This window comes from Pinus tabuliformis, chromosome 2_2, assembly GCF_031772625.1.
Source record: "Pinus tabuliformis cultivar Carrire ecotype Pingquan chromosome 2_2, CPIR1, whole genome shotgun sequence".
NCBI classification, from domain to species: Eukaryota; Viridiplantae; Streptophyta; class Pinopsida; order Pinales; family Pinaceae; genus Pinus; species Pinus tabuliformis.
The window spans coordinates 96,967,506-96,982,134 of record NC_142300.1 but is presented as its reverse complement, the minus strand read 5'-3'; the positions used below and the strand labels follow the sequence as shown (position 1 = coordinate 96,982,134).

General features: G+C 33.9%; 1 pseudogene; it reads right to left on the bottom strand.

The window, feature by feature from the left end:
* Positions 1-4,780: 4,780 nt before the first annotated feature.
* On the bottom strand, positions 4,781-5,152 carry LOC149191583 (oleosin pseudogene; annotated as a pseudogene).
* Between the last annotated feature and the right edge of the window lie 9,477 nt (positions 5,153-14,629).

Here is a 14,629-nt window from a genome sequence, read left to right as displayed (position 1 = left end):
GATCCACACTCCAAAGCTTTGGCAGCAAGTTTGGGACCCATTTGGCCTCCCAAAAGTCAACTTCTTCTATTGGATTCTCATGCACAAAAGGATCCTCACTGGAGATAATTTAGAGAAATGGGAATTATTGGTCCCCATAGATTCCCTCTCTACTGCATGGCTCAGGAAATGATTGAACACATGTTCATTGATTTCCCCTTCTCTCAAGAATTCTGGATGCAAGCAATGTTGGGGCTCAACGCCCAAATCCCTGAGCAGATTTCAGTAGTTAGTCTCTTCGCCTCATGGAAAGAGCACTATCCTCACACTCTGAAGAGCAAATCAAATTGAGCTAAAATATGGAATGCAATTCCAAAATACATCTGTTGTGGAATCTAGTTGGCAAGAAATGAAGTCATCTTCAACAACAGACTGTCATCCACCAAGACAGTGACTGCCAAGGCCAAAGCTCTACTGCTGGAGACATACGAAAATAGACCTCACAAGCCTGAAAATTCTCTACTCCCTGAAGAGTTCAGCTGGCTAGGTGAATCCCTAAGACGAGCCAGCAACAAAAAGAACCTCCCCCTATCTAGCCACAATCCAGAGTGGCGGCTTTGGATCTCTGAGGCGGACTTTCAAAAGTGGTGGAAAAAATAGGGAAAAGTCACGATATTCTTCGATGGAGCCTCCAAAGGAAACCCGGGGATATCAGGTGCAGGAGGAATAATCTACTCCTTAGACGGGCACAAAAAGGACAGCCTCAGTTGGGGCCTAGGAAAGAGCACTAAAAACCAAGCTGAGATTCTTGGACTACTCAAAGTGTGTCAGCTTGCTCAGAAAAATAGAGGGGGAAACCTTCAAGTCTTTAGGGATTCTGAAATCCTGATTAAAATCCTTAACACTGGCGACCATCTTAATAGCTCTGTGCTAAACAGGACCCTTGAAATAATAAGAAAGATAATGCAAAGATTCACTTCCTTTTCATTCTACCATGACCTCCGAACTCTGAACAAGGAAGCTAACAAAATGGAGAATAAAGGATGTTTATTAGCACAAGGTTTCCTAGCAAAGAACGATGAAGAAACTGAAAGGAACCGAATTCCATAACATAGAAGGATAACTGAGCATGGATAGGGCAGCCAAGGAAAATTTTGTTTTGCAATCCCTGTGCATTAGTTCTGTCTCCATGAAAGTGCAAACAGTAAAAACTACAGCATCCATCCAAATCGTATCTCAATGCAGAAGACCAACGTTGATCCATGGCTCTGACACAGGTAGACAAGCGTTGTTTAGAAAGACAAGAACTGCAACCTTGCAAAGATTTTCTCATCGCTGCTATTGGGGCAAAGTAATTTCCTATCATTTAATTTGTCAACCCGGGGGTTTCATAAAGCTTGCGAAGCGTGCGTGCACTGTATATGCTAGAAATTAACTTCCAATTTAGATCAATCTAACTACTAAACAAAATAATGATAAACCAATTCATCTAATCTATGAAATCAAATAATAAAAATGAAATTCAACTAACCTATGAAATCAAAAACAACTAATGTATACTTAGTTACTCCAACATCCAATTATGAAGTGTTACCTTCTTGAGATGAGGTGTAAGCAACTATTTATACATTAACTTCTAATGTCCTAGAAAAGCAAATAAAGTGTGCATAAAATAACTCAGTAATTGCATGTATCAAATATTCAACCATTCAATTTTGAAATATGATTAAATCAATTTCTAGAAATGATCCTTAGGAATATCAGTTAATGCAATTAAATGAGGATCTTAAAAGCAAATAAAAACAATCACTCTTAACCTCTCACATAGGAAAAGATATGAAATAAATAAATCTTAAATTATGAAAGCAAATAAAAACAATCTCTCTTAACCTCTCACATAGGAAAAGATATGAAAGAAATAAATCTTAATCTATAAAAGCAATAAATCTTAATCTATTAAAAAACAATAAATCTCACACATTATAGATGGCCAATCCAAGAGCATGAGGATGGCAAGTGAAGAAGCTCCATATGCAAGTAAAACCAAATCAAAGTGAACATCGCTCATGAGCATGGTGCCAAATCCAAATTCTATATTCAAAACATGAGCATTTCCCCAACTTTACACATGTCTTTCAAAGGAAAAGGCTCTCCTATTTATACAAAAGCATAAGAAGCTACCCTATTTAATGAGGATCCACTAAAATCTCATATAGTTACAACCAAATAGCTCATAATGAGACACATATCCCCTAGGTGTCTGATAGAGTTCTAATCCAAATAGGAAATGATGAGACACCTCATAGAGTTACAATCCAAATAGGACACATATCCTTCTTTGACTCCTTTGAAGAGAATTCGAATTTGAGCATTGGAGGCCACATAAGGGTGCCTTGGAAGCTTCCAAATAACCTACACATGTCATGAAACTCAAGCCACATATATAGATACATGAAACCATGTTAATTTCCTAGTTTTTAATCATAAATTCACTTTAAACACATAAAATAAATAACTTTGGTAAATAAGGATCCTAACCCATATATTTATGAAAATGGTGGCTAATGAAAGGTTATATGGTTATGGAGATGTGACATGTGAGTGAAATGGTGACAATAAAGGTGAAAGTGGATGTCATTTTGAAGACATTTTGGAGGCCCAACATACCCCCCAACTAGAGCAATTGCATGTCCTCATGCAAATATTGCATTAATTTCTTTGATTTGCTTGCAACGTCTTTGCTTTTGAATGAGCTTGGCTTATATCATATGTCCTTGCATTTGACAATTTTATTTATTTTTGCAAAGTATTCCTTGTCATATATTGAATTGCAACATGTTTGGTTTGTTCTTGTGTTTCAACCAAATCTTAATTGGTATTGGTTCTTGTGTTTCAATACCTTGTTTCTTTTTGTTGCAGCAAGATTCATTGAACATATTTAAGAATGCATCTTTAAGATCAGCCATATAGTGTGCTCTTAATCTAGACATTATTTGCAAATCATATAACTTTTTGAACCATAATGCAATCATAATTGATTAGGACTAAGTATGTTAGGATGAAATGAAAATGTGTGATGGTGTATGATATATGAATATGAAATGATGTCCCTTCCCCCCAACTAAAGGTATGACAATGTGAAAGAGGAAGTGAGGAATTTCCCAAAGTTACAATTTTAGTATTTTAAGGAATTGTATGACTAAAAATTAGAAAACCACATACCTTCACTTACCTTCGATGTGCATGAGTTATGGAAATTGAAGAGTGTGGCTACTTCTGGATCATGGAATGTAGAACTCATCTACTTCTTGGTTGCATAAATGGTGGATGAGGTTGTGAAGTGGATTCTTTATTTCTGCTGCTAAATATGTTGTATCTGTTGCAAAATGCTAAAATGATATAGTCTTCAATCGCTATGAAATTGATGGTAAAACTCTAGCCATGCGAATAAATGTATCGGTATCGAGCATGAAGAGAAGTCATTGAATTACCGACCATTGATGAATGTCATTAACCAATGCGAGGCAAACTCACCATTAGTGTCAACGAGTGCCAAGGTACCTAAGTACATCTTACGAAGGGCGAATAAATGAGCCGATGTCGAGCCACTTGCAAGATCCAACGATCAAGGGACATTGATGTATTCCCATGATTGTTGGCGAGAGAGCCTGTCATTAAGGCATACAAGCCTCAAGGTACTAACAAGGACTCTAACCTTGGACCTAGATAATGTGTTGATGTCGATAGGCCAAGGCTTGTTAGAAGGAAGGCCTTAAGGAATCCTTCATCATCTAGCGCGAGCATGAAACAATGATTTGAAGGACTATGAATGGAAAATTTTGCAGTGGATCAAGGTTTATTTAACGGAAAGGAAAATGACAAGTGAATGGAAAGTAAAAGGACAAATCAGCATGTAAGTGAGCTGAATGTCTTTATGAAAATGGGTTATGAGTTAGTGAAAACAAGGCAGGAAAATATGAGATGAGAATTTTATTGACTGACTAAGTGAAATGCAATGTGACTACAAAGGAAATGAGATGAAGGATTATTGACTGAAGGAGTATGGATGCAATGGAAACACTGAAATCTGAAAGGCTTGCAACTGCTAGATCTGATATGCATTAGCATGTGCTCATGCATTGATGTTTCATCTCTATTGTTGCTCTGATTATTTTCTTGTGAAATAAATGTGGTCTTTGAGAGACACTATTTGTTTATGGTCATTTGTTCTTCCTCTTGGAACCTGCAAAAAACAAGTACTTCCTCTCCAATGGATTGTAATGTTATCAAAATAGAGAGGTTATCAATTTCTCTGTTAATGACATTTACATAAAAAATAAGAATCGGTACTATTAAACAAGTTCATGAAAGAAAAGCATAAATATTTTCCAGCTGCAGAATTGTCGATTAGCTGCAGAATCGTTGTTTAGCTGCAGAATGGAATCAGTTGCAGAATTGTCGATTAGCTGCAGAATCGTTGTTTAGCTGCAGAATGGAATCAGCTGCAGAATGTGCACAGTTTCTGTAGCTAAAATTATGAATAAACAACACAAGTCAGTAAATAACAAAAAATGAATTCAAAGAGCAAGAAACAAATTTGTGGTTTACTGGAGCCAAAATCTAGTGATAATTGCAATGCCTCTTATTAGCAAAAAAAAAAATTTTTTTTTTTTTTTTTTTTTTTTTTTAACAATATCCACAGCTCCATTTAAGAAAACCCCAATTACAACATACCATAACATGAACATAATCTTAACCCTTATCACAGTTTGAACAAAATCCAATAATTATCAAGGCTTGCTTAAGCTCTTGGAGCAACATCCTGAATCTTGCTCTGCAAATACCCACCATATTCATGGGCATAGTCTATCTGGTCTGCACCAAGGGGATGTCTGCCCTTAATGTAGTTGTAAAGCCATGATATGGTAGATAAGGCTACCAGTCCAAAGCCTCCTGCAGACAATAACCCTGCAACTACTACAAACAATGCAGTTGCTACTGGTATCAATATGGGACTGAAGAAAATGAGAACAGGAGTGAGAACCACCATCCCTACAACTGTTCCAGTTAATGTGAGACCATTCAAAAGAAGCAAAACTGCACCAGAAATGAACATAGTGATGAAACCCAAGTTTTGAGTTGAATTGGGTGTATGATCATGAATTTTCTGCATCACTCCCATGAATTTGGCAAGTTAGCCTCTGCAACGCTAAAATTAAGTTCATACAGCGAATAGTTTACAGGTTTGAGGGTGACCTGGATATGATGGGCAATGGGGGTATGATCAACTCTCAGTTGACTGGCGATGACCGTGTGACAAAGAGAACCAGCTGACAATGACCTGCTAGCTATGAAAAGAGATGAGGAAATGCATGTTTTGAACACCCATGTCGTGTTCAAACAATTCACTGTGAATTGATTTATTCGAAACCGTTTTTTTCTGAATCCATGGATTTAATGACAGACAATCACAATTGTGTTTCCTCGAACCATCATAGCATCCCAAGAATCAGATTTGATGGTCGCACTGTTGTCTCTGTGCATTAATTTCAAATCCGTTTTTTTCTCACGCAGTCAGTGACATAGTGTCCCGAAGAATCCCATATTTCTCTCAAACCGTTACGAAATTGAGGAAACCGTTTCTGGGTCATCTAATTTGCCTTGTTCCCGAAAAAACCCATGCCTCATTTTTCCTAAATTCATTTTCATTTGGCCGGAATTTGCGTTTAAAAATTGAATTTTTTCAGTTCTGTGTTTTCTTGCAATGGTGATCAGCAATAAAATTCATTTCTGGAAATTAAAAATGAAATGGTGGTAAAGATTGACTGCAAGTTTTCTACCCAAAAATCTAAATAAAATCTCCACATGCTATTAAACCCATAACCACTGCCAACAAAACATAATTTTAAACAACTTATCCATACTCAGAAAATCGTAAAACATGCATTGAGATTGGTATTTAATTTGAACTCGACTCTTGCCCAGGGCTACAAATTCAAACATTTTCTGTCAGTGCACAAAAATTCATTCTTCCAACCCCTTCATAACTCCTTCATTGTGGATTACTCATTCGCTACCTCTTGAAGTTCTGCATGCCCATGATTCTCTACATGGTTGATTTTGCTTTGAACGTGAGTCAAACTTGCATCCTGCAAACAACAGTTACATTCTTGGTTGCAGGTTTAATTGAAGCTAGACCCACTTGAATTCGATCAGCCTTTGTTTTACTTTATATTTCGTTCATGGTTTTTGTTGTTTGCTACAAACTTGGGAATTCGACAAAATACAATGCAGCGAGTAAAAAAAATTATTCACTGGAAGGCTATCCAAACTTACAGCTTGGGGTCACCAAAAACAATGCCATCATTTTGACCTTCATTTTCAAGTATTTAATGATCTGCGTTATGTCTGCCTTGGAGTTTTTTTCATTAACATGTATGCAAATGGTTTATTTGTTTTTCTTTGTTGTTGTTTCTTTTTTCTCTTTTTTATTTTTATAAATGCTTTGTTTTTTAAAAATCATATATGTTAGACATTTTTTTTAATTGAAAATATATACATATAAATTTCATTTAAACAAAACAATTTATTAATAAAGAAAATGAATTTGAATTTTTTTTTAAGTTAATTGAAAAATCAAATTGAATCAAATCATGAAAATAGAAATTAGCTGCAGAATTTGCATTCTTGTAGCTAAATAATTTTTATGATATACTAACAAAACAATTTCTTTTTCTGATCCTCCAGGTCACACGAAGTGCAGGAGGAGAGCATACTTGAGAGATTTATTTTGTTAGCATAGTCAAGATTTATCAATCGATTCTTCTGTGAATTTTTCAAAAAATAAAAGGTTCGATCTCATACCTTAATTTATTGTTTGTGATCTTCACTTGCGCTCCTTGTTCTCAACCATTTGTTTTATTTCAAATTTTCCTACAACGGGTTAGTATATGGGGCGTTCTTACTACACCACAAAACATCAAATTTATCCTAACACTCTAAAAAATTATTTTTATTTTTCCTACCTATCTAAAAACTATTTTTTTTATTTTTTAAGTATGTCCATGCTTCCAATGAAGCCATTTACGGATTAGAATTTTTGAAATTCTCATACCCCAACTTGAAAAATGTACCTGATTGTTTGTAAGGATATGCAAAATCGACTTGACCTTTCGATTTTCTGCAAGGATCGCTTGAAGAATTGACAAATATTGTGGCATAACCACTTCTTGATACCATTCCTCAATGTAGTCTTTGGGCTGCATTCTAGATCCTTTGTCCATAAATGGTTAGTATCGATTTTTTTTATATTTTTATAAAAATTATATGCAGCTAAATGATTTATGCATCTACATGCTTTAATCATGCATCTAGAAAAAATGAAAAATATGAACTCTAGACTGAAAGCTAGTTCCTATGCACACTTGCCCGGCAACGGTGCCAAAATGTTGGGGCAAAGTAATTGCCTATCATTTAATTTGTCAACCCGGGGGTTTCGTAAAACTTTTGAAGCGTGCATGCACTGTATATGACTTCCAATTTAGATCTAACTAACTACTAAACCAAATAACGATAAACCAATTCACCTAATCTATGAAATCAAATAATAAAAATGAAATTCAACTAACCTATGAAATCAAAAACAACTAATGTATACTTAGTTACTCCAACATCCAATTATGAAGTGTTACCTTCTTGAGATGAGGTGTAAGCAACTATTTATACATTAACTTCTAATGTCCTAGAAAAGCAAGTAAAGTGTGCAGAAAATAACTCAGTAATTGCATGTATCAAATATTCAACCATTCAATTTTGAAATATGATTAAATCAATTCCTGGAAATGATCTTTAGGAATATCAGTTAATGAAATTAAATGAGGATCTTAAAAGCAAATAAAAACAATCACTCTTAACCTCTCACACAGGAAAAGATATGAAAGAAATAAATCTTAATCTATGAAAGCAAATAAAAACAATCACTCTTAACCTCTCACACAGGAAAAGATATGAAAGAAATAAATCTTAATCTATGAAAGCAAATAAAAACAACCACTCTTAACCTCTCACACAAGAAAATATATGAAAGAAATAAATCTTAATCTATGAAAGCAATAAATCTTAATCTATAAAAATAAATAAAAAAATAAAAAAAAAAACAATAAATTTCACACATTATAGATGGCCAATCCAAAAGCATGAGGATGGCAAGTGAAGAAGCTCCATATGCAAGAAAAACCAAATCAAAGTGAACATCACTCACGAGCATGGTGACAAATCCAAATTCTATATTCAAAACATGAGCATTTCCCCAACTTTACACATGCCTTTCAAAGGAAAAGGCTCTCCTATTTATGCAAAAACATAAGAAGCTACCCTATATAATGAGGATTCACCAAAATCTCATATAACTACAACCAAATAGCTCATAATGAGACACATATCCCCTAGGTGTCTCATAGAGTTCTAATCCAAATAGGAAATGATGAGACACCTCATAGAGTTACAATCCAAATAGGACACATATCCTTCTTTGACTCCTTTGAAGAGAATTAGAATTTGAGCACTGGAGGCCACATAAGGGTGCCTTGGAAGCTTCCAAATAACCTACACATGTCATGAAACTCAAGCCACATATATAGATACATGAAACCATGTAAATTTCCTAGTTTTTAATCATAAATTCACTTTAAACACATAAAACAAATAACTTTGGTAAATAAGGATCCTAACCCATATATTTATGAAAATGGTGGCTAATAAAAGATTATATGGTTATGGAGATGTGACATGTGAGTGAAATGGTGGTGATAAAGGTGAAAGTGGATGTCATTTTGAGGACATTTTGGAGGCCCAACAGCTGCTCCATCAGTCCAAATAGAACCATGCACTGATTGCTCAGGCAATGTGCACGCCATAGGTGGACAATGTTGTTGGAAAGTTAGCGTTGCTCCAAGCACCTTTCGACTTGATCATTGCTGCTCCAACAGCAAAATTCGAACCATGCATCGGGCTTGACACAGCTGCGTGAATAGAAAGCAAAGGCTACAGGTTTCGAATCGCCAGAAGTTATTTAGGGTAAGACAAGTCAGTCCTAAAGCATCAAAGAAAAGAGGAAAGAAAAAGACAAGTTATTTAAATCTAAGGCAAAGCAAGGAATTCTTAGTCTCCCCAAAAGAATTAAAAGAAACAGCGAAATACCAATACAAAAGCTAGATTATGTGGAATCTAAAAAGTCAAAAATCTTTCAATTGACTGTAATAGAGGTTGTTTGGCTCAGGCCCAACCTTATCTTTTAATAAAATTCATCTGTTTCTGTTAAAAAAAGAAGAAGAGCTATTTATATAGACTTTGGTTGCCACATTCTTGTTGTTGAATAATCTCATTTTCATAGGATTTTAACCCTTAATTAAATACATCACCCACTCTTAACATGAAAAATTAGGGGGCATGTGAGAATCATGACTAAAAATGGATGCTTACTACATTTTCCCCTTCTAGTTTTAGACTACTTCCCTTCTAAATTGATGACCTCAACTTTTTGATATTTTCTATTCTCGCGATGTTACAATTGGTGGATGTCCACCTTGATTTTATCCTTCCTAGTAGCATATGTTGAGAACGCAATTATACTTAGGTTGGTGGGGATGGGGGGGGGTGTGATGAATCAATATAAGATTATATTTTAATTATTAAAATTTAATGACCACAATAAAGAAATCACACTAAGGCCTATCAACTATAGAACATAGAACAAAAGATTCACATTGAAACCCTTTCGAAAAAAACTACAAAAATAAAATTTTCTTTGTAACTCTTTGTAGACACCAACCTACTATTATAAATATTCTTAGGCATCAACCTACTAGAGACACCAATCCCCATTGGTACAAATCCTTGTAGGCACCAACCTACTCTTATAGATCTTCCTAAGCACCAACCTATTTGAGACACCAATCCTCACTGTTAAGCACTAATTTAGCAATAGATACCAATCTCTTTATTTGAAGAGCACCAACCTTTAAGTTACAACTTCTTCTTCAGTGCATATAGCTTCTTCAAAAGATTATAAGCATTCACATTATCTTCCCCAAATTTTCTCGCTACTTGTTCACATATATTTTCTTCTTTTCACAACTCTCCTTTTCTTAAAATTACGTTCAATATTCACTCATATCTTTCTCCTCTTCAAATGTTATTATTTATATAGAATGATATTCCATTTTCACTCTCTCCCCCTTCCCTCCAATTCTTTTTGAATTTATATCTATTGGAGACACTTCATGGAGGGTTTTTTTTATCCAAAAGGACACATTGAATTTTATTAAAATAATAAATATGTGTTTACTCCTCCAAGGCTTCCTAATCTCCTAAAATCAAGGAATGAGTGCTCTTCATCCTAGAAACTAGGAATTTACCTAAGATAAAAGTGGAATTTACCAATGGTTGCTTATAAGCCTATGGTATTATATATAAGAGAGAGATAATTATGCATGTGAATAATTATGTGTTGTATTAATATAAATCATTACCATAATTAATCACATGGCTTATGTAAATTAACTCTATGTATTATTGTTTCCTTAAATTATGCCTTGTATGAATTATCCTTTGAAATCAATGACAATATTAATTTTTCCTTGTATTGATTCTACTGATTATCATTTAATATTAATGACAATAACTATGCCTTGTATTAATTCTCCTTTGACATCAATGACAATATTTCCAACAATCCCCCCTTTGTCATCATGTCAACCTTGCAGAAACACATAATCCACAAGGAAACACATAATTATCCTCCTTATTGTAATACTCCCCCTTTCACTTTAATGGAAAATGGATGTTACCCTTAAACTTGTGCTTCTCCTTAAGCACTTAGTGACTAGATGAGATGGATATTACTCCCAATTTTTGTCTGAAATATTCAAATGTCTCTTTGGAAATTGGTTTTGTGAAAACATTTGTAATTTGTTCTTTGGTGGCAATATATTCCAACCTAACAATTTTTATTTTTATTTTATTATTCTGCTAAGAAGTGATACTTGATTGGCATTAGCTTTATTTTTTAGTGCATAGCAAGATTCTTTGAAATATTTATTGCATTGTTAATGTTACGAAGTATTGATATTGGATTATCATATTCTATCTTAATATTTGTTAATATTTTCTTAATCCAAATAACTTGTGCGCAACATGATGTTGTTGCCATATACTCAACCTATACCATGGATAGAAAAATTGAAGGATATTCCTTGCTTAACCAAGACATTAAACCATTATCCAAAAAGAATGCTTCTACACTTGCATTTTTCCTATCATCAATATTTCCTACCCAATTTGCATTTTTCTATGTTGTTAGAGTAACATATTCACCTCTTAAGTATCCAAATCTTAAGTCCAAGGTATCCTTTAGATATTTGAATATTATATTCATTACTTGCACATGAGTTTCTTTTAGTGTAGCTTGAAACTATGCAACCAATCCTACTACTTGCATAATGCCTGACATTGATGTTGTCACATATTGTAGGATACCAATCATTGACCTATACAATGTTTGATTTGCTTTTAGATATTCATCATCTTTGCTCAATTTACAACTTGTGCCCATGGGTGGTGTTGACCAGTGCACAATTTTCCATTTTAAATCTCTTCAACGTCTCCTTGTTATACATTCTTTATCAGATGAATATGCTTTTACTGAATTCATAAATATGTAAAGCATGAAATAATGACAATTCACCAACCATGGACATCTCAAATTCCTTTTTCTTTTTCATTACAAACTCTTGGGACATCTTGTTCATACTTCCTCCAAAAATGATGCCATCTACATAAACCACAACAATTCATTGATTTTCATTTCTTATCTTGATGTAGATATTACAATCCACATTTCCTCATTTGTATCCTTATTGTTATAAATATTTATCAAGTCCTGAATCAAGTTCCAAGAGCTTTCTTTATCCCATAAAGTTCTTTCTTCAATTTGCACACATGATCCTCATTTTTTAATAATAATAACCCTTTTGGTTGTTCAATGTATACTTCTTCCCCTATATTTCCATTGAGAAAGGTTAAGTTGACATCCATTTGGTATAATTTGAAGTTAGTGAAATATACAATTTCCAAAAACATTCTAATAACTTATTTTCTTGTAACCAAGGAAAAGGTTTCTTTGAAATCAATACCTTCAACTTGAGCATAGCATTTATGCAATCTTGATTTATTTATTATTACTTTCCTATATTCATTCAACTTGTTCCTAAAACCCCACTTGGTCAACTTGAGCATAGCCTTTACACAATCTTGCTTTATTTTGGCCTTGAAACAAACTCCCATGACTTATTCTTCTCGGTTTGATTTATATATTCTTCAATAGCATCAATCCAATACTTATCTTTTATAGCTTCCATAAATTCTTAAACTATGTTTTAGATAGCAATGAGAAATTTGCATTTTTTGTTCCACTTGCTAATCTTCTTCTAGTCTACATTCATGTGTCTTTATCACCAAGAACTAGAATTTCTGAATGATTATTTTGGAAAAATTTAGATATGTTGACATTTGGTTTCTTCTTCTTCATTTTATTCTCCTTCTTCTCCCTTTTCTTCTCTACAGCGTGACTCCTTTGTTTGAACATTTACTTGTGCTTTCACCTTTTGATGCCTTGCTTCATCCACCTTTATGTTGGCACCCATTTTCACAATGCTTTATTGTAACATCTATAATCCTTTTTTCTTGATGAATAATTAAGAAAGGTACCTTCATCAGATCTCGAGTGAAACTCACCCAAATCCTTATCATCTCTCTTTCAATATCACTTGCTCCTAAAAAATTTGAATTATTTAACTGTCGTTAATCTACCCTTCCATAATTTATAAGGTATTTTGTTTTTGTTGACTTTGGTTTTCCCTCTATTCAAAATGTAGATTGTGGATTTGATTGCTTCTCTTTAAGACTTGTTGAATTGCCTAGCTCCATTCAACATTGTTCTATCCATCTCTTGTACGATTCAATTCTTTCTTTCTACCACTCCATTTTCTTTTGGACTTCTTACAGCTACAAGATGTCTCCTTATTCCATGAAGCTCAAAAATTTCTTCAAATTCACTTAATATAATATCACCTCCTATGTCTGATCTTAAACACTTGATCTACAAATCATTTTCAATTTCAACTAAGACTTTGAAAGCTTTAAAATTCTCCAGTGCTTCAAATCTATCTTTTAGGAACACAACCCATGTCATTATTGAGTAATCATCAATAAGCAACATGAATTAATTTTCACATTCTAAACAAGTTCTAACAGTTTTCATATTGAGTATTCCTTTGACTTGAACTTGCTTTTGTTTGCTTCCCATGCTGACATTTCTTGCAAACAGTGCTTGAATTTTGTTTATCTTTTGCATGTCTCTTACTCCTTGTTTAGTGTTTATTTTTGCTAGATCAAAGTTCATATGACCCACTCTTCTATGCAATAACCAAATTTCATCTATTTGTCTCATACAATATTTTTATACTTCGATTTCATTGAGAATATATACATTATTTTAGATTTTATTTCCATTTGGTACTAATGTGAGAGTGTGTTCTTGATCACACATATGACTAACACTAAAAATATTATGTTTCAAACCTTTAACATACAAGACAATCTTTATTTTAGTCTTTACATTATCAGGACAAAGAGTACCTTTTCTAGCTACTACGGGTAGTTATATCTCCAAATGTTACACTACCTCCATTTACTTCCTTCAAAGTGAGAAACTTGGTATTTTCCCATGTCTTATGACTCAAACATCCATTTTTAGTGTACCATTGGTTCCTTTTATTTTGAGCTTGAAGTGTAGTTTGTACAAGCATATATTTATCCTTCTTATGGTCTTCTTTCTCATGCTTATTTTTCCAAACTTTTGTCGATTATTTCTTTTATTTTTCCAGGGTATCCTCTTTTCTATTTTGTCTAGGAATTTCTACAAAGCCACTTCTACAAATACATACTAGTGTTCCCATAGTTGTTTCACTTATAACATCCAAAAAATAAAGGGGAAAATGAACTATAGTTTTTTTCCCCTGGGGAAAATGAATTATAGTTTTCTTCCCCCGGGAAAAATCATATTTTTATTAATGAAAACAAAATTACATGTTGTAGATTCTCACAAAGCATTCCATCAATCCAATGAAAGATTGGTGATCACATATCCAATAAATAAGAATTGTAACATGTAGAGAAATAGGTTACCCTTTTCTCCATTTCTTATTTTCTACTTTCTTCCATTCTCCTTGAGTTGGAGTGTTTGCTACAAGTGCTAGTTGATTCTCAACATCTTTTCTTGGATTTTCCTTATCTGAGTCTGAGCTTTCCGATGCATGATGATGTTTGTAACCCCCTAGCTCCTTTGCTTCTGGAATCCTCTCTGTCTGCATTGATGGTTCTGGGAGTTCTGATACTGCATGATTTGATTCCTCCTTTCCTGTATTTTCATGTGGATGTTGGAATTCTTCATTGGTAAAGGGTTCCATTTCTTCTTCATCCTCTTCATCATTAGGAAAATGTTGAGGAAATTACCAGCCTTTGGGTTATTTCCTGCTTTCTTCTTCCTTTGTGGCTCTTTCTTGGCATCAGGACAAGTTGATTGAAGATGACC